This window comes from Ranitomeya variabilis, chromosome 4 (assembly GCF_051348905.1).
Source record: "Ranitomeya variabilis isolate aRanVar5 chromosome 4, aRanVar5.hap1, whole genome shotgun sequence".
In the NCBI taxonomy this organism is placed as follows: Eukaryota; Metazoa; Chordata; class Amphibia; order Anura; family Dendrobatidae; genus Ranitomeya; species Ranitomeya variabilis.
The window spans coordinates 650,914,340-650,937,735 of record NC_135235.1 but is presented as its reverse complement, the minus strand read 5'-3'; the positions used below and the strand labels follow the sequence as shown (position 1 = coordinate 650,937,735).

General features: G+C 45.1%; 1 protein-coding gene across 1 annotated transcript in view; it reads right to left on the bottom strand.

The window, feature by feature from the left end:
• LOC143766170 (oocyte zinc finger protein XlCOF7.1-like) overlaps positions 1-8,603 on the bottom strand; it is a 235,386-nt gene extending 226,783 nt beyond the window's left edge. Inside the window, exon 1 of the mRNA XM_077253637.1 lies at positions 8,444-8,603. The gene's annotated coding sequence lies outside the window, so the exon portion shown is untranslated. The remainder of the gene's footprint in view (positions 1-8,443) is intronic.
• Positions 8,604-23,396: the final 14,793 nt, after the last annotated feature.

The following is a 23,396-nucleotide window of genomic DNA, read 5'->3' as shown; positions in this document are numbered from 1 at the left end:
AACTCAACACCTAACATATGGTTGAATATTATTGTTATTCTTTTACAGGTGACAATGACTTCAATGGATTAGGCGTAAAGGTAAGTATAATTCTTTTTATTCTTATACAGGGGACATGGGCAACAGTGGATTAGGTGTAAAGGTGAGTATAATTGTGCTTTTTTATTTCAAATATGTCATTATTTCACTTATAGGATTTTATTCTGGCTGTGTTTTTTCTTTTACAATGTAACTATGAGGATAATAATGAGGGTGTCTTATAGATACCTCTCCATGACTAACCCCTGGGCTTGATGTCATCGTCCATAAAACAGCTGACATCAATACCACAACTAAAACCCCACTTACCATCGCATCAGGGCAAGTGGGAAGAGCCGGGGTAAGCATTAGATGCGCATTTTCTGGGGCAGCTGATATTTTTAGGCTGGGGGGACTATTATCATGGCCCCTTACCAGTCTGAGAATACCAGCCCCCAGCTGTCTGCTTTAGCAAGGCTGGTTGTGAAAAATGCTTTTTTTTTTAAATTATTTATATAATTAAAAAACAGTGTGGGGACCCCTCTATTCTTGATAACCAGCCTTGCTGTAGCTGACAGCTGAGGGTTACAGCCCCCAGCTGTGAGTTTTGCCTGGCTTGACCCTAAACATTTTTTAAAATTTATTTATGGCACAGTCACCGGCTGATGAATACTCTCATCAGGTTCACCTGCTTTTGCTGCTATCAGCAGGTATATGGTGATGAGAGTAAGGGCTCATACTCACTTGCGCGAAACTCACATGAGTCTCGCATGTTATACCCGGCGCTGCAGCCAGCACTCAAATCGGAGCATGCGGCAACATAGGAATACACGCAGCCGCATGCTCCGATCCTCTGTGCCAGGTGCAGTGCTGGGTATGGCCATGCGAGACTCATCCGAGTTTCGCGCAAGTGAGTATGAGCCCCAATACTTTCATCAGCCAATGCCTGTGACCGGCGGTAACCTTTTATCGCCGGTCACAGTTGCTGGCTCACGCGGTCATCTGATGTGGGAACTGCAGCTCTCTGACTAGCAGTAATGATCTTTCTTCCGATTAGAGCGCATGATTGCTGCGCGGTCGCCCAGATAACAGCACAACAAACAATGGATATTCGGGGTCCCCCATTCATTTGAATGGGGTCCAGGTTCAGGTACTGAAATTTTTTACAGATGTTTGGCTGAACCCTCTGAACACCCACAGGCTCACCCATCACTAATTATGAAGTGATAACATATTGGACATGATTAACCCCTTACCGACATCGGGTGTAATAGTACGCCGATCTCGGACTCCCGCCCTTTGATATGGGCTCCGGCGGTGAGCTCACATCTTTCCTGGGACATATCAGCTGTTTTGAACTGCTGACATGTGTGTGACCACAGAGAAGAAAGTAGAGTGTAAAAGGTAAGGATCACCACAAACAATATAACAAATAACAATATTACCGTATTTTATTAAGACAACTAAAGTTAGACAAGCCACAAACAAGTTAAAAACAATTAAAAAACCACAAGGTTAACAAGTGAACAACAGTGTGGAGGGCCTTGTAAGTGCCCCGCACACACAAAGAGACCTTCCTCCACTATGTGCACGAGGAGTGTGTTATGATAAAACACACTAGGCTACTCAGGATGGTAACCAGAGCTGATGAGGCTCACCAGGGTAAATCCTGCAAATTAACAGATAGCAGCAAATGTGATGACAAAATCCAATCGTGGTACCAAAGACAAAAATGACTCAGCAGGATAAGGCCTGCAGACTCACAAAATACTAATAATGATTAAGTAAATAAAGCTTATAACCCTCCTAAAGGTACCGTTACACTAAACGACTTACCAACGATCACGACCAGCGATGCGATCGTTGGTAAGTCGTTGTGTGGTCGCTGGGGAGCTGTCACACAGACAGCTCTCTCCAGCGACCAACGATCAGGGGAACGACTTCGGCATTGTTGAAACTGTCTTCAACGATGCTGAAGTCCCCCTGCAGCATCCGGGTAACCAGGGTAAACATCGGGTTACTAAGCGCAGGGCCGCGCTTAGTAACCCGATATTTACCCTGGTTACCATTGTAAAAGTAAAAAAAAACACTACATACTCACCTTCTGATGTCTGTCACGTCCCCCGCCGGCGGCTTCCCTGCACTGAATATGTCAGCGCCGGCCGACCGTAAAGCAGAGCACAGCGGTGACGTCACTGCTGCTGCCGGCGCTGACACATTCAGTCAGTGCAGGAAGCTCTCAGCAGCAGCGCGTAACCCTGTGGACGCCGGGGGACGTGACAGACATCAGAAGGTGAGTATGTAGTGTTTTTTTTTTACTTTTACAATGGTAACCAGGGTAAATATCGGGTTACTAAGCGCGGCCCTGCACTTAGTAACCCGATATTTACCCTGGTTACAAGTGAACACATCGTTGGATCGGTGTCACACACACCAATCCAGCGATGACAGCGGGTGATCAGCGACGAAATAAGGTGCTGGCCTTCTAGCTCCGACCAACGATATCACAGCGGGATCCAGATTGCTGCTGCGTGTCAAACTCAACGATATCGCTATCCAGGACGCTGCAACGTCACGGATCGTTGTCGTTCTCGTTGGAAAGTTGTTCAGTGTGAAGGTACCTTTAGAGCAGTTCAGTAATCCTGACAGATGGTCAAAAAAGATAAGTGACCCTCTGAGAAATAAACAGAGGGTTAAAGGAGGGAAAAGAAAGAGTAAGGCTGCATAAGACCTGTTGGATCCTGGAGAAAGAGAGTAACCCGGTCACATCATAGAGGAGGGGGAGAAACCCCACACGTATCGCCACACAGCATGGCTTCCTTACTATATTTAAAGTAACTGAGTAAATTGTCAATCAGGCAGGTGTGAGAGACCATCTGGCAATACCAATGCATGACGTTGTTAAGGTTACTGAGTAAATAATCATTCTTACCCCTATATCCTAGGTACGCAAAATGTGATCCTTAGATGCAATATAAAAGGACCTGTATGTTGAGATAGAGCATACTCAGAGAGGTACAGGTAAAAAGAACCTTGCGATCACGTGATCATCCTCATCCATTGAAATATATGCAAAAAAAAAGTGAATGTTTAAAGGGAACCTGTCACCTGAATTTGGCGGGACAGGTTTGCGGTCATATGGGCGGGGTTTTCGGGTGTTTGATTCACCCTTTCCTTACCCGCTGGCTGCATGCTGGCCGCAATATTGGATTGAAGTTCATGCTGTGTTCTCCGGAGTACACGCCTGCGCAAGGCAATCTTGCATGTACAAAAAAGTAATCTTATTGTTAAATGCCGGTCATATAAAGGCCTAGGAAATATAAAATGTCCAGACCATAACAAGAGAACTATTTCACTCCATTTAGGTCCATGAGCATCATGACCACAAAGGAGGAACTGAAGGAATGGAGTGAAATAGTTCTCTTATTATGGTCTGGACATTTTATATTTCCTAGGCCTTTGTATGACCGGCATTTAACAATAAGATTCCTTTTTTGTACATGTATGTCTATATGCTGCATTATTGGTATTTCTAATACTTTGCTATAATATAATCCGACAATGGCTTCTGATATTTTATTTTTTCTTCTGGTGCGCAATTCTCTCAATTAGTTTAATAGCCTCTATTGCGCGGGCGCAGAATACGCTTTGCTTTTTTGTTTTCTATTAAACATCGCTCAGCTATGCAAATTGTGCAAAATCTTTGCAGCGCTCATTGCATTAGTACTGTTGCGCAAGCGCATGACATGCACACTACTGATAGGCATATTTACTGCACGACTGATGGAGTTAACTTTGGTACGGATGAGCAGGTACTATCACCGCCAGTCTTCTGTGTATTTCTTATGCGTATGCCCGGTAATGGACACGTGTCCCTAAGGTCCTGCTGTCCCGCTTGCTTATCAGGCTAACTGCACATGCTCTATCGCACGCTGTACATCATTATTGAATATGTATGATGCCCACCTGATGGATCCCACTGTGATAGAGGTGCGCAGGCGTCATTGCCGCCGGTCTCCTGTGCTACTTGTGGAATTTATGTAATGTAAATTTTTGTTGAAGAAGTGGAACACAATTCTGAAGATGAACGAAATGTATTGGTTATTTAACATTTTTGTGGAAATTCAAAAACTGAAAAGTGGGGCGTGCAATATTATTCGGCCCCTTTACTTTCAGTGAAGCAAACTCACTCCAGAAGTTCATTGTGGATCTCTGAATGATCCAATGTTGTCCTAAATGCCTAATGATGATAAATATAATCCACCTGTGTGTAATCAAGTCTCCGTATAAATGCACCTGCTCTGTGATAGTCTCAGGGTTCTGTTTGAAGCACAGAGAGCATCATGAAGACCAAGGAACACAACAGGCAGGTCTGTGATACTGTTGAGGAGAAGTTTAAAGCCGGATTTGGATACAAAATGATTTCCAAAACTTTAAAGATCCCAAGGAGCACTGTGCAAGAGATCATATTGAAATGGAAGGAGTATCATACCACTGCAAATCTACCAAGACCCAGCCGTTCCTCTAAACTTTCATCTCAAACAAGGAGAAGACTGATCAGAGATGCAGCCAAGAGGCCCATGATCATTCTGGATGAACTGCAGAGATCTACAGCTGAGGTGGGACAGTCTGTCCATAGGACAACAATAAGTCGTACGCTGCACAAATGTGGCCTTTATGGAAGAGTGGCAAGAAGAAAGCCATTTCTCAAAGATATCCATAAAAAGTGTCATCTAAAGTTTGCAACAAGCCACCTGGGAGACACACCAAACATGTGGAAGAAGGTGCTCTGGTCAGATGAAATCAAAATCGAACTTTTTGGCAACAATGCCAAACGATAGGTTTGGCGTAAAGGCAACACAGCTCATCACCCTGAACACACCATCCCCACTGTCAAACATGGTGGTGGCAGCATCATGGTTTGGGCCTGCTTTTCTTCAGCAGAGACAGGCAAGATGGTTAAAATTGATGGGAAGATGGATGGAGCCAAATACAGGACGATTCTTGAAGAAAACCTGTTGGAGTTTGCAAAAGACCTGAGACTGGGACGGAGATTTGTCTTCCAAGACAATGATCTCAAACATAAAGCAAAATCTGCAATGGAATGGTTCACAAATAAACGTATCCAGGTGTTAGAATGGCTAAGTCAAAGTCCAGACCTCAATCCAATCGAGAGTCTGTGGAAAGAGCTGAAAACTGCTTTTCACAAACGATCTCCATCAAACCTCACTGAGCTCGAGCAGTTTGCCAAGGAAGAATGGGCAAGAATTTTAGTCTCTCGATGTACAAAACTGATAGAGACATACCCCAAGTGACTTGCAGCTGTAATCGCAGCAAAAGGTGGCGCAACAAAGTATTAAGTTAAAGGGGCCGAATAATATTGTACGCCCCACTTCTCAGTTTTTGAATTTCCACAAAAATGTAAAATAACCAATAAATTTTGTTCGACTTCACAATTGTGTTCCACTTGTTGTTGATTCTTCACCAAAAATTTACATTTGGTATCTTTATGTTTGAAACATGATATGTGGGAAAAGGTTGAAAAGTTCCAGGAGGCCGAATACTTTCACAAGGCACTGTATATCTTTTTTATATTTTGTCGTTTTTACACAAAAACTATTTTATGGAAAAATTAATTATTTTTGCATCGCTTTATACTGAGAGCTAAAACTTTTTTATTTTTCTCCTGATGAAGCTGTAAAAGTTAAAAAGTTCCAGTGGGCCGAATACTTTCGCAAGGCACTGTATCTGCATCAAAATTGTATAATTAAAAACGACAGCCAAGTACACAAAAAATAAGCCCTCACCCAACCCCAGATCATGAAAAATGGAGACGCTACGGGTATTGGAAAATGGTGCAATTTTTTTTTTTTATTTATTTATTTTTTTTACAAACAATGGAATTTTTTTTCACTACTTAGATAAAAAAATAACCTAGACATGTTTGGTGTCTATGAACTCGTAATGACCTGGTCATAATGATAGGTCAGTACATAATGGCATATAAAATGTCAGTATATAAAAAATATATATATAATACAAAAAAATTAATGATAGCATACAGGTTTTATATTTTGGCCTATCAATGAAAAAGGTGGGGGAGATAGAGAAGGTTAGGGCTGTTCACACTAGTAGTATAGACTCATCCATTGCTGTAATTGGCAACCAGTGGGGGCCGCACCTGACACAGAAATTAAGAGAGAGAGAGAGAGACACAGGGTCGAATCCAGCATAACGAGCAGGAGAAACAATGTACTAAAAATCCATAAGTCAGCTTTTATCCCACTCCCCTGATTACTGTAGGTGAATAGTATATAGCCTGACACAAGCAAAAAAAAATCAATATAAAAAAAGCAATATATTTTTTTAGGTTTTTTTAAGTTAAGGGAACAAAAAGGAAACTGAAATCCATATTAAATGATACAATAACGAGCGTGATTCCTGACGTTCAGTCTAATATAGAATAGATCATCCTTATAGTTCATTCCATGTTTGGTCTCTAACAAGAGGATCTAATGTGACTCCTTTAATGCCAGTGGTTTCAGACAATTTCCCCCCTAATAGGACAAGCAACCAATGAAGAAAACATTGGATAAATCACCATGTTCAGGTATTCTATTTTTTTTTTATTAGGGCTGAACATTTAGTTTAAGAAGGGGTTGTCCCAGTAGTGGACAACCCCTTTATTTGATTAATTGCTGCGAGGTGCATTCATGGTGACTTTGAACGCACATTAACACTGACTGTTGCAAACTCAATTCAATAGTCAGTTACTAATGATGGAACTGTCAGCCTGAAATTTTTCATCACTAGAACAGATGGACCTGTCACGGCTCCCGGGTATTAATGCTGCAGGGAGAGCCACACACAACAGCAAAGGAGCTGAGCTAAATGCCGGGTACTAACCTGGTAACCGACAGGACCTTAGACATGTGACAGAGTGAGAGGAGGTCAGGGGGCAGAGCCAGACGCCAGGGAACAGAAGGGATAAACACTAGAGTTACCAAACAAGCAAAGATCGGAGCCAGGAGATCACGAGGTACCAAAGGGAAGAGACAGGGGATTGTCAGAAGCAAAGCCAGAGGTCAGAAATCAAGAATAGCAAACAGAGTAACATACGGAGAGCAAGATAAACACAGTGCAAACCGGCCACACACTCCAGGGGTCAAGCACACAGACTGAAGCAGAATGCATAGCTGACAAAGAAACCCAGCTAGGAGTGAGTATAAATACCCCTCCCATCTTAATAGAGAGGCCAACCATATTAACCCTGAGAGAACAGGACATTAACCATGTCCTAACCATGACAGCGCCTAGCTGTAGAGTACTCTCCTTTGGGTAATGGCCTGGATCATATGCCTGGGGTGAGAACTAGATGTATGCGCACTACCACTGAGGAGTACGTGTAAGAAGGCCAACAATGTTAAACTGAAATCGACAGCTGGTAAAAAAAAACTACATACCAAGCTGATAGTAAACTAGCACTTCGGATATGTTTATTATTTTTGTTATTTTTTTACATGGGACATGGGCTTTATTGGATTAGGCATAAGGTGATTATTATGGTTGTTTCTTATTTTCATGCTTTTTTACAGGGGACAAGGGCTTCAATTAATTAGGGATAAGGTGATTATTATGGTTGCTTCTTATTTACAGGGTTGTTTTACAGGAGACAATGGCTTCAATGGAATAGGTGTAAAGTGCATAATATTGTTTATTTTCAGTTGTTTTTTTTTTTTACAAGTGACAATGGAAGCCCATGGAATAGGGGTAAGGTGAGTAGTATGGTTGTTTCTTATTTCCTTTTTTTTTTTTACAGGGGACAAGGGCTTCAGTGGGATAGGTGAAAAAAATCCACAACCGGTGGTGAATTCTTCTTCAATGGAAGTCATCAAACAGAGGCTGGACAGACATCTGTCTGCGAAGGTTTAGTGAATCCTGCATTGAGCAGTTGGTTGGACATGATGACCGCTAACATTCTAACAATTCTATGATTCTAGGTTAACGTCATAAAATTGAATGCTTGATTGAATAATAGATACATTTTATCGTAGGTTAAAACATAACAGCTATGAATAAACAGTGTTAAGCAGCAGGTGGCAGTAGCAACTAGTTAAGTGCAAAGTGCAGACTAAGATCATTGTGATAAGTGATTTAAAGGGAACCTGTCATCTGTTTCATGTTGCTAAACTGTGAACAATATGAATCAGAGCCTGGCAGGTATGTATCTTTAAATATACTTTGGTGCTTTCCTGTGTCATTCTGGGTGATTGACAGATTTCCTTGGTATGGTAGAGACCTGTCAATCAACTGTAGCAGAGCTGGGAATAGCTGGCCAAGGCAGTACCAGAATAGTCTCATCTCTGGCTGTGGAGGTGGATCTCAAACTGTATTTCCGCTGAGAATTTCAGAAAAAAAAACATACCTGGCTGCAAACGTGCTAAATCAGCCGATGGACGGTAAATTTCCCACCAAGCTGATATAAAATAAGGTACAATCGTCAGACCACTGCTCCCAAAAAGAATGTCATTTTTGAGCTTCAGTTTTTTCCTCCCCTCTTTCCTATAACACAAGTTGTAGTTTATAATGAGATCATTTATTATCAAATTTGAAAAATTGAAAAAAAAAAAATCAAAATGCAAAGAAAAGACAAAACAACTGCAATTCCACCATTGGTGTTGGGTTTTTACAACATACATTGAGTAATAAAAATAAAAATAAATGTTATACTCACCTCCTATACACATATATGGCTGTTCTGGGCGCACAGGACCTGTGATGAGGTCACAGGAGGGGAGGAGTCAGGGGGTCACAGGAGGGGAGGAGTCAGGGGTCACATGATCAGGGGCCTCGAGTGTATGCAGGACTCTGCTGTGCTGTGGGCAGGGGGCACCATCTCCGAGAATGGAGGGGTTACTGCCCCCCGCCCAGTAATGGGGAATCTCCAGCACCTACCTCCACCTGCAGAGCCGCACACCACATATATGGCTGTTCTGTGCGCACAGGACCTGTGATGAGGTCACAGCCATGTGATCAGTCCCATGGAGGGGGGGAGTCAGGTGGTTACTATGACGCTCTATAAAGGGTTTCACTGTGACTGAAATCTCCTAAATCACTCAGAATGATAGGAAAGAGGGCCGTAATTTCTATTTTACAGTAAGCCCCTTCCTGAACCTCGCCCAGTCCTTTATACAGTATGTGCCCACTCAGAAATATTCTGCTAGTGAAGCTCACTAGTTCTACCATAGCGTGCTACTCATTTCATGGCTCCTAAAACTGCCCCGGCAGTCTTTATCAGAGTATGATGAAACCAGTGTACAATACACACGGTATGATACTTCCAACATTTATCCTCACATAGTATAATGCCCCGAGTGCCCTCCACAAACAGCATGATGCTTCTCACAGTCCCCCACACTGTATAATGCCCCACCACAGTCCCCCACACTGTATAATGCCCCACCACAGTCCCCCACCTCCCCCAGCACACTGTATAATGCTCCGCCACAGTCCCTCACCTCCCCCCAGCAGACTTTATAATACCCCACCACAGTCCCCCACCTACTCCAGCACACTGTATAAAGCCCCGCCAGGGCCGGACTGGCCATAGGGCACTTCTGGCAAATGCCAGAAGGGCCGGTGCCAGTGGTGGGCCGCTCAATCCGCCGCCCCCGCCGTCGCATTCAACTATACCGGCGTATAGACGCCGGTACAGTTGAATGCAATGATGGAGGAGAGAGCGTCTACAGACGCTCCTCTCCCATCATTCCCCGCTCTGCCTCTGACACTGCGGGTGCGCGATGATGTCATATCATCGCGCACCTGCTGTGTCCCGGGCAGACTGCAGCTGCTGAGACAGGAGCAGGAACCAGGAAGCAACGCTGGGCACGAGGAGAGGTGAGGAGAGTTTTTTTTTTTCTGGACTGTGGGGTCATTCTCGGAGGAGGTGAGGGGAGGAAGAGAAGAGATGTGGGCTGTATATAGTTCTCTGTGGGCTGTGCTCTGTGCTGTATACTGCTGTGGGCTGTATATAGTTCTCTGTGGGCTGTGCTCTGTGCTGTATACTGCTGTGGGCTGTATATAGTTCTCTGTGGGCTGTGCTCTGTGCTGTATACTACTGTGGGCTGTATATAGTTCTCTGTGGGCTGTGCTCTGTGCTGTATACTGCTGTGGGCTGTATATAGTTCTCTGTGGGCTGTGCTCTGTGCTGTATACTACTGTGTGCTCTGTGCTATATATAGTTCTCTGTGGGCTGTGCTCTGTGCTGTGTACTACTGTGGGCTGTATATAGTTCTCTGTGGGCTGTGCTCTGTGCTGTATACTGCTGTGGGCTGTATATAGTTCTCTGTGGGCTGTGCTCTGTGCTGTATACTGCTGTGGGCTGTATATAGTTCTCTGTGGGCTGTGCTCTGTGCTGTATACCACTGTGGGCTGTATATAGTTCTCTGTGGGCTGTGCTCTGTGCTGTATACTACTGTGGGCTGTATATAGTTCTCTGTGGGCTGTGCTCTGTGCTGTATACTGCTGTGGGCTGTATATAGTTCTCTGTGGGCTGTGCTCTGTGCTGTATACTGCTGTAGGCTGTATATAGCTCTCTGTGGGCTGTGCTCTGTGCTGTATACCACTGTGGGCTGTATATAGTTCTCTGTGGGCTGTGCTCTGTGCTGTATACTACTGTGGGCTGCATATAGTTCTCTGTGGGCTGTGCTCTGTGCTGTATACTACTGTGGGCTTTATATAGCTCTCTGTGGGCTGTGCTCTGTGCTGTATACCACTGTGGGCTGTATATAGTTCTCTGTGGGCTGTGCTCTGTGCTGTATACTACTGTGGGCTGTATATAGCTCTCTGTGGGCTGTGCTCTGTGCTGTATACTACTGTGGGCTGTATATAGTTATCTGTGGGCTGTGCTCTGTGCTGTATACTGCTGTGGGCTGTATATAGCTCTCTGTGGGCTGTGCTCTGTGCTGTATACTACTGTGTGCTCTGTGCTATATATAGTTCTCTGTGGGCTGTGCTCTGTGCTGTATACTGCTGTGGGCTGTATATAGCTCTCTGTGGGCTGTGCTCTGTGCTGTATACTACTGTGGGCTGTATATAGTACTCTGTGGGCTGTGCTCTGTGCTGTATACCACTGTGGGCTGTATATAGTTCTCTGTGGGCTGTGCTCTGTGCTGTATACTGCTGTGGGCTGTATATAGTTCTCTGTGGGCTGTGCTCTGTGCTGTATACTGCTGTGGGCTGTATATAGTTCTCTGTGGGCTGTGCTCTGTGCTGTATACTGCTGTGGGCTGTATATAGCTCTCTGTGGGCTGTGCTCTGTGCTGTATACTACTGTGTGCTCTGTGCTATATATAGCTCTCTGTGGGCTGTGCTCTGTGCTGTATACTACTGTGGGCTGTATATAGTTCTCTGTGGGCTGTGCTCTGTGCTGTATACTGCTGTGGGCTGTATATAGTTATCTGTGGGCTGTGCTCTGTGCTGTATGCTACTGTGGGCTGTATATAGTTCTCTGTGGGCTGTGCTCTGTGCTGTATATAGTTCTCTGTGGGCTGTGCTCTGTGCTGTATACTACTGTGGGCTGTATATAGTTCTCTGTGGGCTGTGCTCTGTGCTGTATACTACTGTGGGCTGTATATAGTTCTCTGTGGGCTGTGCTGTATATAGTACTCTGTGGGCTGTGCTGTATATAGTACTCTGTGGGCTGTGCTGTATATAGTACTCTGTGGGCTGTGCTGTATATAGTACTCTGTGGGCTGTGCTGTATATAGTACTCTGTGGGCTGTGCTGTATATAGTACACTCTGGGCTGTGCTGTATATAGTACTCTCTGGGCTGTGCTGTATATAGTACTCTCTGGGCTGTGCTTTATATAGTACTCTGGGCTGTGCTGTATATAGTACTCTGGGCTGTGCTTTATATAGTTCTCTGTGGGCTGTGCTGTATATAGTTCTCTGTGGGCTGTGCTGTATATAGTTCTCTGTGGGCTGTGCTGTATATATTACTTTGTGGGCTGTGCTGTATATATTACTTTGTGGGCTGTGCTGTATATATTACTCTGTGGGCTGTGCTGTATACTACTGTGTGGACTGTGCTGTATACTTCTACGTGGGCTGTGCTGTATACTACTGTGTGGTCTGTGCTGTATACTACTGTGTGGTCTGTGCTGAATACTGCTGTGTGGGCTGTGTTATCTACTACGCGAGCTGTGCTATAGTATGCAGGCTGTGCTGTATACTATGCGGTTTGTGCTATATAATATGCGGGCTTTGCTATATACTATGGGGAGTATATTATATTCTATGGGGGAGGCCATGTTATGTACTATGTGGCTGTGTTATATACTATTGTGGGGGTATATTATATTCTATGGGGGAGGCTGCGTTATATACTATGGGGGGCTGCATTATATTCTATGGGGGGCTACATTATATATTATGGGGAGGTGGGCTGTATTATATTCTATGGGGGTTACATACTCTGGGGTGGCTGCATTATACTCTGTGGGGTGGCTGCATTATACTCTGGGGTGGCTGCATTATACTCTGGGGTGGCTGCATTATACTCTGGGGTGGCTGCATTATACTATATGTGGGCTGCATTATACTGTATCGAGGACTATGGGGAATACGTTATACTATATGAAGAACTATGGGGTGCATTATACTATGGGAAGTGAATTGTACTACATGGATGACTGTGGCGGTGCATTATACTATATGGAGCACTATGAGGATTGTATTATGCTATATGGAGGACTATGAGGATTGTATTATGCTATATGGAGGACTATGAGGAGTGTATTATACTATGTGGAGGACTGAGCAGTGTATTTTAATATATGGAGGACTATAGGGAGTGTATTATACTATATGGAGGACTATGGAGCACATTATAATATATGGAGGACTATGGGGTGTATTTTACTAAACAAGTAAAATGCTGCATATTCGGATTGTTTTTGCTGGAACAAAAAGCCTTGTTGTCAGCAGCACATTGCCAGTGTAAACTGTAGATGTGCTGCTGAAAACATGATACTGTATGGTGATCTATTAGTGAATGATCGTTCTGTCTCATCATTATTCCTCAGCTGGTGGAAAGAGGCCGGGAAACAAGCGTTGAACAACTTCAGTATTGTCGATCAAACTCGTTTAGCGGCCTGAACTCAGCGCACGTAAATACAACAGAAAGGCTTCTGTGTGATGTGCAATATGTTAGCATTTGGGGACCCATTTTAAACTTTGCCTAGGGCCCCACTTTGCCTAAAACCGGCCCTGCCTACAAGTGTACAAAGATATTATACAGTCACCATGTGACAAGTGGGCCTGTGTAACTTCAAATGCCAGGGCTGAATTTTAGTCCCAGTCCGGCCCTGAGCCCCGCCACAGACCCTCACCTCCCCCCAGCACACTGTATAAAGCCCCGCCACAGACCCTCACCTCCCCCCAGCAGACTATATAATACCCCACCACAGTCCCCCACCTCCCCCAGCACACTGTATAATGCCCCACCACAGTCCCTCACCTCCCCCCAGCGGACTATATAATACCCCATCACAGTCCCCCACCTCCCCCAGCACACTGTATAATGCCCCGCCACAGTCCCTCACCTCCCCCAGCAGACTATATAATACCCCACCACAGTCCCCCACCTCCCCCAGCACACTGTACAATGCACCACCACAGCCCACACCTCCCCCAGCAGACTATATAATGCCCCACCACAGTCCCCCACCTCCCCCAGCACACTGTATAATGCCCCACCACAGCCCACACCTCGCCCAGCAGACTATATAATGCCCCACCACAGCCCACACCTCCCCCAGCAGACTATATAATGCCCCACCACAGTCCCCCACCTCCCCCAGCACACTGTATAATGCCCCACCACAGCCCACACCTCGCCCAGCAGACTATATAATGCCCCACCACAGTCCCCCACCTCCCCCCAGCACACTGTATAATGCCCCACCACAGTCCCCCACCTCCCCCCAGCACACTGTATAATGCCCCGCCACAGTCCCTCACCTCCCGCCAGTGGACTATATAATACCCCACCACAGTCCCCCACCTCCCCCAGCACACTGTATAATGCCCCGCCACAGTCCCTCACCTCCCCCCAGCAGACTATATAATACCCCACCACAGTCCCCCACCTCCCCCAGCACACTGTATAATGCCCCACCACAGCCCACACCTCCCCCCAGCACATTGTATAATGCCCCACCACAGCCCACACCTCCCCCCAGTGTAATGCAGGTGATCTGAATGCAACAGTGGAGACAACAGGCGGGATAAACAATCTACTTTTAATTTATTCCCTTAACATGGTTAAATGCAGGAAAGTTTATTATCACTGATAAATGCACAAGAACAATATTCACAGTATCATTTACAAGCAACAGGCAATAATATGCAGAGATATATTTACCTTCACCTCGACAAACAGTCCTATTACACCACCCTGATCTCCTCACTATCCAGCAACCCCAAGAAACTTTTTTAACACCTTTCACTACCTCCTCAGGCCAAAAGCACAAGCCCCTATCACAGACATTTGTGCTGATGACCTGGCCTCCCACTTTATAGAGAAAATAGACAATATCCGGCAGGAAATCCACTCCCAGACACCAAGTGCAATGACTCCCATTCCTCCTTGCATCTCCCCTGGCTCACTCTCCACATTCGATCCCATCACAGAAGAAGAAGTCTCCAAGCTCCTCTTCTCTTCTCGTCCGACTACATGCACCACCGACCCCATTCCCTCACACCTCCTCCAGTCTCTCTCTCCAGTCGTCACAACTCACCTAACTACAATCTTTAATCTCTCCCTCTCCTCTGGCATTTTTCCCTCCTCCTTCAAACACTCTATCATTACTCCATTACTAAAAAAACCCGCCCTTGACCCATCCTGCACAAACAACTACAGACCGGTCTCCAATTTCCCCTTCATCTCAAAACTCCTGGAGCGCCTAGTCTACTCCCGCCTTACCCGTTACCTCTCCACTCATTCCCTCCTAGACCCTTCACAGTCCGGGTTCCGCCCCCTACATTCGACAGAAACTGCACTCATCAAGGTGACCAATGACCTTCTGACAGCAAAATGTAACGGTGACCACTCTCTGCTCATTCTCCTCGATCTTTCTGCAGCTTTTGACACGGTTGACCACCCTCTCCTACTCTCTAGGCTCCAGTCACTAGGCATTAAGGACACTGCTCTCTCCTGGTTCTCTTCCTATCTTTATGAACGCTCCTTCAGAGTTCTGTTCTTCGGCTCCACTTCATCTCCTCTTCCTCTCACTGTCGGGGTACCTCAGGGCTCAGTCCTTGGCCCCTTTTCTCTTCTCCCTCTACACGGCCCCAATTGGACAGACCATCAGCAGATTTGGCTTTCAGTACCATCTTTATGCTGATGACACACAACTATACACGTCATACCCTGACCTTACCCCCGCTGTACTACAGAACGCCACTGACTGTCTGTCCGCAGTCTCTGACATCATGTCCGCTCTCTATCTGAAACTCAACCTCTCCAAAACTGAACTTCTTCTGCTTCCGCCTTCTACTAACCTCCCTAAATCTGACATTTCCCTCTCCGTGGGTGGCACCATAATAACACCCCGACAGCACGCTGTCTGGGTGTTATGTTTGACTCCGATCTCTCCTTCACCTCCCACATACAATCTCTTGCCCGCTCGTGCCGCTTACACCTAAAGAACATCTCTAGAATTTGCCCTTTTGTCACCATGGAGACAACAAAAACCCTCACTGTCGCCCTAATCCACTTCCGCCTGGACTACTGTAACGCTCTATTAATTGGCCTCCCCCTCACGCGACTTTCCCCTCTCCAGTCTATCCTTAATGCAGCAGCCAGGGTTGTCCATCTGGCTAATCGTTACTCGGACGTGTCAGCTCTTCGCCAGTCGTTACACTGGCTGCCCATTCATTACGGGATACAATTCAAAGTACTTGTTCTCACCCACAAAGCTCTCCACAGTGTGGCACCCCCTTACATCTCCTCCCTCATTTCTGTCTATCGGCCTAGCCGACCACTACGCTCTGCAAACGACTTTCGACTAATCTCTGCGCTAATCCATACCTCCCACTCCCGACTCCAAGACTTCTCCTGTGCTGCGCCAATCCTCTGGAATGCTCTACCCCAAGATATTAGGACCATCCACAACTGGCATAGTTTTAGGCGCTCGCTCAAAGCTCATTTGTTCAGAGCGGCCTATCACGTTACCTAATCAAACTCATTTTATGTTTGTGTGTGTGTAGCCCATTCACTATCTCCATCTACCCCCCACCCCCTGAAGATGGCTGGACCATCATTGTAAATACATCATTGTAAATACACACCTGTACTTTGTATCTCCCCACCTCATTGTAGATTGTAAGCTCTCACGAGCAGGGTCGTCTTATTTTGTCTCATTCTGCTTTATTACTGTATTGTTAACATTGTTACCTATGACTGTTGTGTTTGAAACTGTTAAACTGTAAAGCGCTGCGGAATATGTTGGCGCTATATAAATAAAGATTATTATTATTATTATACACTCACCGGCCACTTTATTAGGTACACCATGCTAGTAACGGGTTGGACCCCTTTTGCCTTCAGAACTGCCTCAATTCTTCGTGGCATAGATTCAACAAGGTGCTGGAAGCATTCCTCAGAGATTTTGGTCCATATTGACATGATGGCATCACACAGTTGCCGCAGATTTGTCGGCTGCACATCCCAAAGATGCTCCATACAAGGCAGGATGGATCCATGCTTTCATGTTGTTTACGCCAAATTCTGACCCTACCATCCGAATGTCGCAGCAGAAATCGAGACTCATCAGACCAAGCAACGTTTTTCCAATCTTCTACTGTCCAATTTCGATGAGCTTGTACAAATTGTAGCCTCAGTTTCCTGTTCTTAGCTGAAAGGAGTGGTACCCGGTGTGGTCTTCTGCTGCTGTAGCCCATCTGCCTCAAAGTTCGACGCACTGTGCGTTCAGAGATGCTCTTAGGCCTACCTTGGTTGTAACGGGTGGCGATTTGAGTCACTGTTGCCTTTCTATCAGCTCGAACCAGTCTGCCCATTCTCCTCTGACCTCTGGCATCAACAAGGCATTTCCGCCCACAGAACTGCCGCTCACTGGATTTTTTTTCTTTTTCGGACCATTCTCTGTAAACCCTAGAGATGGTTGTGCGTGAAAATCCCAGTAGATCAGCAGTTTCTGAAATACTCAGACCAGCCCTTCTGGCACCAACAACCATGCCACGTTCAAAGGCACTCAAATCACCTTTCTTCCCCATACTGATGCTCGGTTTGAACTGCAGGAGATTGTCTTGACCATGTCTACATGCCTAAATGCACTGAGTTGCCGCCATGTGATTGGCTGATTAGAAATTAAGTGTTAACAAGAAGTTGGACAGGTGTACCTAATAAAGTGGCCAGTGAGTGTATATTGGTTAGTACATTACACTGGTCAACACAAAAATATCATCAGCAAAGGTAATATGTCTGTTTCATGGAGTTTGATGTGCTGATTCCAAAAAATATGCTCAGTTTTGCTCTATCACATAAAGTTTCTAAGATAGAAGTATTTTTGGTATTACGTTATTTCTGCATTTTCAATGTATGTGTTTTTTCCTAGGTTATTCCCATTTCTTTGCTTGTCTTACTTGTTAATTTTCTTACAGGGACAACATCAGTAAAGGTTTTAGTGAGTTTTATGGGAAGGCCTATTGACAGTGCAGTCAACCTATGACTGCTTCTCGAAAAGTCACATGTTATGGGGAGGAGCTAACTATTATGAGGCAGTAAGACTTGAGTCAGTCAGAAAAGGATGGTAATGGCAGCAAGGACTGGTATCTGAGACTGACAGGAGACAGGCCTCTACAGGTATCTGAGCCCTGCCACAGGGAGATAGAAGGGAAGGCAGGGAACAGCCGGCATTGTGAGAGGATTTTCACTGCATTTCTTGTAGGGCAAGTTGCCTCAGAGGGAAGAAAACAGCTCAGCCACTGAGGTGTAACTGAGTGAGGGTCTCCACAGAGAGGGAACCTGAAAGCAGCCAATATCACACTGAGAAACTGCCTGTCTGCAAATGTTCATCTGTAAGGAATAGGCTGACCTGTTTACCTCACAACTGTATATAGTCATCTATCAGATTACCTCCAATAAAATCAGTTCCAAATACAAGCTGTTTCTGTCATCTCTTGAAAAATATCTACATATAGTCGGTCGGCTCATCGCATTTTTTTTTTATTTGTCACCATCATTGAACTGAACTTGCTCTATTGTTTGATCTGATTTAAAGCTGAAAAATGCCCTACAGTGTATCAATCATCTGAACAGATTGTGCTGTGTGTGTGTAGTTCTTTTACACCAAAAGGCCAAGTACGTTGAATCACTCGAGATATTAAAAATATGTACCAGATGACCTTTAAGTGTCCACCTGGTGATCAAGAAAGCTGGGCCCCTCATGTGACATGCTGAAGTTGTTCAAATGGTCTTTGTGACTGGTTGAATATGAGGAAAGTGGCTATGCCATTTGCTGTTCCCATGATTTGGAGAGAACCCAAAAATCATAGTGAAGACTGCTACTTTTGTTTTGTCAAACTGAAGGGCTTTTCTGCAAAGAACAAGCATAAGATTAATTACCCTGAACTTGAATCTGCGATTATGCCAGTTCCACATGATGGCCAGTTCCTGTACCACCGTTGTCTGAATTGGATGGAAATGAAGTAGAATATGAAGACTATGGAGCTGAAGACATGGAGAACTCAAGTCAAGATGAGTGTGTACCTGATGGAGCAGCCGAGCAGCCAGAATGCTTTACTCAACATGTATTAAATGATCTCATCAGAGACCTTTCATTGTCAAAAGATAAAGCTGAACTTCTTGCATCTAGGTTGAAACAGAAGAATCTTCCTCATGATGATGTCAAAGTGTGTTATTACTGAAACAAAAGTAACACTTTAACACAATTTTTCACAGTTGATGGACCATTGGTGTACGGTAACAATGTGAATGGCCTCTTTGAAGAACTGAATCAAGAGTATTTTGTTGCAGATTGGTGATTGTTTATTGACTCATCCCAGAGAAGTTTGAAAGCAGTGTTGCTTCACAATGGAAATATGAAGCCATCAATCCAAATTGCTCATTCATGTCATCTAAAGGAAAGTTATGAGAATCTGTCAGTTTTTTGGATGCTATACAAGATAAGCATCATCAATGGAATATCTGTGGAGATTTGAAAGTGATTGGTCTGCTAATGGGAATGCAAGGAGGTTTCATAAAATAGTGTTGCTTCTTGTGTTTATGGGACAATCAGGGCCGTGTGTTGAGTTTATGTTGCCTTAGGCACTTTTAGTGCTGCCTCCCCCATTAGCGAGTATGACTAATGCAGACACTGTCGGCAGTGACTTGGGCTACTTTCACATCAGCGATTTTTGCCATTCGCAGCAGATCCACTAAGAATTTCGGGGCCCCATACTGGCAAAATTTTCGGGGCCCCCTGGAGACTCCACCCAAGCTCCACCCCATCCCCGCTTCCATCCCTCGAACTATCCAGTTCCACCGCTCACGCTTGGAAAAACTCTACTTCTCAACAGTCACACATTAACAGTTCCTATCACCAGATCACACATATAGCCAGCAGCTTTTGTTTTGGCCAAAAGATTTTTTAAGCCGCTACCACGACAAGGTAGACTCTTTTGTCTGGACCCTGCTCTACTCTGATCTATTAAACATTTGTTACAATATCCAATACAATTTAGGTATATTTTTATGTATTTTTCAATGTTTTTAAATGACCAATAATATCACATACAAGGGATGAATACTACCACACCATGACCAGACACCATATTACCACCACATTGTGACCTATAATACCACATACAAGGAACAAATATCACCACACCATGTCCAGACCACATATTACCACCACATGGTGACCAATAATACCACACACAAGGAACAAATACTACCATACCATGGCTGGACAACATATTATCACCACATAGTGACTGAATACTACAATACTGATCATTAAAAAAAAAACACAATACTAATATCATCATTAGTGCCATTATACATGAGAGATCTGTACTTAGTATGCAGTGTCTGTGTACAGGTAATTCAGTGATCACCAATGACATTATACACAGGAGCTCTGTATATAATGTATAGTGTACAGGTAATACAGTGATCACTGGTGACATTGTACACAGGACCGCTGTATATAGTATGCAGTGTATAGTGTCAGTGTACAGGTAACACACTCTAGGTCTCTAGGTGAAGTCCTTCATCATTGCTTTTCATCTCCATCCAGCCAGGGTTTGTCTCTGCAGGAAGTAACAGTTATCTAGAGCTTCGCTTGCAGAATATATTACTTAATTTTTCCCAAATTCAAAACTACACAGATGAAGAAAAAGGTGACAGTGTCGCTCTGCACAGTAACAGGACCTCCTCCCCATTTAAAACAGTATCATAAAAAAATAAAATAAATACATTACTGCAGTAATAATATCCCTTACTTAGCCCCTATAATAATGATATCCCCAGGCTTGCCCCTGTGTGTCATTCCTGGCTCCAGCCATATGTTCTCCCATCTTGCCCTCATGAGTATCCATTCTGCACCCATGTGATGTCCCATCCTGCCTCATATGAGCTCCCCATCCTGCCCCATCCGTCCCATGATCCTGCCCCATCTGTCTCAATCGTATCCATCCTGCCTTATGATCCTGCCCCCATGATTCTGCCCCATCTGCCTCCATCCTGGCGCATCTGACTCCATCCTGTCCCAAGATCCTGACCCATCTGTCTCCATCCTGTCCCAAGGTTCTGCCCATCTGCCTCCATCTTGCCCCATGATCTTGCCCCATGATCCTGCCCCATCTGTTGTCATCCTGCCCCATGATCCTGCCCCATCTGTCTCCATCCTGCACCATGATCCTGCCCCATCTGTCTCCATCTTTCCCCATGATCCTGTCCCATCTGTCTCCATCCTGCCCCATGATCCTGCCCCATCTGTCTACATCCTGCACCATGATCCTGCCCCATCTGTGTCCATCCTGCACCATGATCCTGTCCCATCTGTCTCAATCCTGCACCATGTCTCCATCCTGCCACCTGTGTCTCCAATCCTACCTCAATGTCTCCATTGAGCCGTGCAGCAAAAGCATGGGCGGGAAATGTTTACTGCTCTGCGAGTCCCAGCAATGTGTGTCCCAGGGAAATGGGGCGCCACCGCTGTGCTTCAGCCCCAGTAACAGTCACCTTCCGGGCACTGGGTACAACACAGCAGGGATTACAGGGAGAGTTGGCAACACATTCTCTGAATGCAGGGGGTGGCGCTGTGCCGCCACCCCCTGTCCTCAGGGACTCACCGCCACCTGAGGCAAAATGCTCAACTTGGCTCATTATAGGTGTGCCCCTGGTCCTCACTAATCAGCAGAGCCTGTGCCCCGTCCTCCACTGCGGTGACACTGCAGGATCTGAGACCCCCGCAGCAGCTGGAAGACAGAGGTGGGTTTGAGGACTGAAAGAAGAAAACAAAAAAACCCATGCATCCTGGTGCCCTAGACATGTGCCCTCAAGTGCCTAGCAGCAAATACGGCCCATCAGTATAATCCTTTAGTTGCTCCAACAAAAATATTTCTTCCTCCACTACATATAAAGTTGAGATTGATTAAAAACTTTGTGAAAGCCATGGCAAAGACAAATTCACAAGGGTTCCAGTATGTTTCACAAAAATTCTCCAGCATTTCACCAGCAAAACTGAAGGAATGGGTATTTGTTGGTCCTCGGATCAGAGAGCTTATGAGAGATGATGTGTTTTGAAGGAACTCTAAATGATACGGAATTGAGATCTTGGAAAAGCTTCAAGTGGATCTGTGAAAACTTCTTAGGAAAGAAAAATCTCCAGAATTTGTTGAAGGTGTTGAGGAACTGCTAATTGCATACCAGTGTCTTGTATGTTGCATGTCTCTGAAAATGCGCTTTTTGCATTCACATTTAGATTTCTTCCCCCAAAGTCTTGGGGATGTAAGCAATGAACAAGGTAAGTGGTTTCACCAGGACATTAAAGTAATGGAACACCGCTACCAGGGTTCTTGGAATGACTCAATGATGGCAGATTACTGGTGGATGTTATACAGGGACAACCCTGAAAAATCGTATCAACGTCAGTCTAATGTCAAGAACTCAACTCATATTTTGGTTTCTGTTTTGCATGTGAAATTATTTTGGTTGAATAAAAACTGTTTTGTAAAGTGAAGCATTTGCTCCATACAGTTCATGATGGCCCCATAAGATGCTCCATAATAAAATATGCCCCATAAAATGCTCCATAAAGTTTATGATGGGCCCCATAAGATGCTTCATAGAAAATACGCCCCATACAATGCTGCATAGGTTGATTATGGCCCCATAAGATGCTCCATAGATAATGTGCCCCATACAATGCTGCAAAGATTGATTATGGCCCCATAAGATGCTCCATAGATAATGTGCCCCATACAATGCTGCATAGGTTGATTATGGCCCCATAAGATGCTCCATAGAAACATTTGACCCATAGCCGGCTGCTGCGATAAAAAAAAATTCACACACTCACCTCTTGTCCTGAGCAGGCCCCCGGCACTTGCAATATTCACCTGTCCGCGTTTCCTCGCTGGGCGCCGCTGTGTCTTCCGCGTCCTCCGCAGTGACTGTTCAGTCACAGGGCGGCACGCACACTAATCGCGTCATCACGCCCTCTGACCTGAATGTCACAGGCAGAGGACGCAGAAGACACAGCGGCACCCAGCGGTGGAACGCGGACAGGTGAATATCACTCAATACTCGCTCTCCAGTCCCCATTATATTCACCTGCTCCCAGCGCGGTCCCTGGCAGCTTCTCACTGACAGGTGATCTTCGGCGCCCGCAGCTTCTTCCTGCGTTCAGCAATCACATCATACCGCTCATTAAGGTAATAAATATGCGTCCATATTCATTACTTTAATGAGCAGTATCACGTGACCGCTGAACACAGGAAGACGCTGCGGGCGCCGGAGAAGCAGGAATGTGCAGAGACGCATCGGGAGCAGGTAAGTATGATTTGACAACTGCCACTCCCCCTTCCCCGCTACCCCCTGGGACAATTACTCGAGTATAAGCCGAGAGGGGCACTTTTAGCCCAAAAAATGGGCTAAAAATCTAAGCTTATACTCGAGTATATACGGTACATTTTTAAAATCGGGACAAAAAGATGATTCAGAAATGTACAAAGTCACCTGCGATAATTGCAAAAAATATTTTTTGTAGACCTTTGTTATCAGTGATATGTCCTTGAGATTAGCTAGGGGGCCAAAAGTCCCACCTTGGTCTAACCGGGAAGGGGA